This window comes from Mus caroli, chromosome 8, assembly GCF_900094665.2.
Source record: "Mus caroli chromosome 8, CAROLI_EIJ_v1.1, whole genome shotgun sequence".
NCBI classification, from domain to species: domain Eukaryota; kingdom Metazoa; phylum Chordata; class Mammalia; order Rodentia; family Muridae; genus Mus; species Mus caroli.
In genome coordinates, this window is record NC_034577.1 from 77,426,119 (window position 1) to 77,427,448 (window position 1,330).

The following is a 1,330-nucleotide window of genomic DNA, read 5'->3' on the forward strand; positions in this document are numbered from 1 at the left end:
GTGGGTAGGGAAGTGGGGGGCGCTATGGGGGACTTTTGGGATAGCATTGGAAATGTAATTGAGGAAAATATGTAATAAAAAATATTAAAAATTTAAAAAAAAGAAGGAATTCAGACCAACTTCCCTTATGAATATTGATGCAAAAATAGTAAAATACTCACAAACCAAATCTAAGAACACATCAAAAGACATCATCTACCACGATCAAGTAGGCTTTATCCCAGAGATTTAGAGATAGTTTAATATGCAAAAATTCATCAATGTAATCTACCATATAAAAAAAACTGAAATAGAAAAACCACACAATCATCTCATTAAATGCTGAAAAAGCCTTTGACAAAATCCAACACCCCTTCATGTTAAAAGTTTTGGAGAGATTAGGGATACAATGTGCACACTCAAACACAATAGAAGCATAAGCACAATACAGCAAGTCAATACCCAACATCAAATTAAGTGGAGAGAAACGTAAAGCAATTCTGCTAAAATGAGGGACAAGACAAGGCTGCTCACTCTTTCCATATCTATTCAAGTATTTGAAGTTCTAGCTAGAGTAATAAGACAACTAAAGGAGATCAAGGGAATTCAAATTGGAAAGGAAGAAGTCAAAGCATCATTGTTCACAGATGATATGATAGTATACATAAGTGACCCCCAAAATTCTACCAAAGAACTCTTATAGCTTATATTCTGTCCCTTCTTTCATTAAAATTCATGGTGTTTGGAGGGGTAGTAGAGAGGTCTCATTCATGACTGAGCATTTATGTGTTTAGTAGACAATAACAACTCTATTTGATTGTCTCTTTCTCATCCTCCTTAACACTATTTGATTTTCTCTCTCCCTGTCCCTGTCCCTGTCCCTCTCCCTTTCCCTCTTCCTCTCCCCCCCCCCATGATTTTGATTTATAACTTAAACGTTTTCTTATAGGTCTATTCAAAGTTTTCCTCTCTTCTTTGGTAGTTTAGATCTTTATGGAAATTTGTTCACACATTATGTAATAATGTGTTGTGTGTACTGTTTATAGCTTCTTTTACAAATCTTTCTTTTTTCCTTTCAATTATCTTTTTAACTTCCTTTTTTATTAGTTAGAATTCTTTCTTTTTCTTGATCAAGCTAACTGAAAGTTTTCAATTTTGTTTATCTTTTCAAAAAATTAACTTTTACTTTAATTGATTATTTTTTAAATGATCAAAAAGATCCTTTATTTAATGTAGACAGACTATTAAGTCATCAAAATAATTTATAATAGTTAAATGCCTCTTAAATATACATGATATCTTCTGAAGCTAAAAGTAATATGCACTCAACCAGTTTTTAAAATCTATTTGG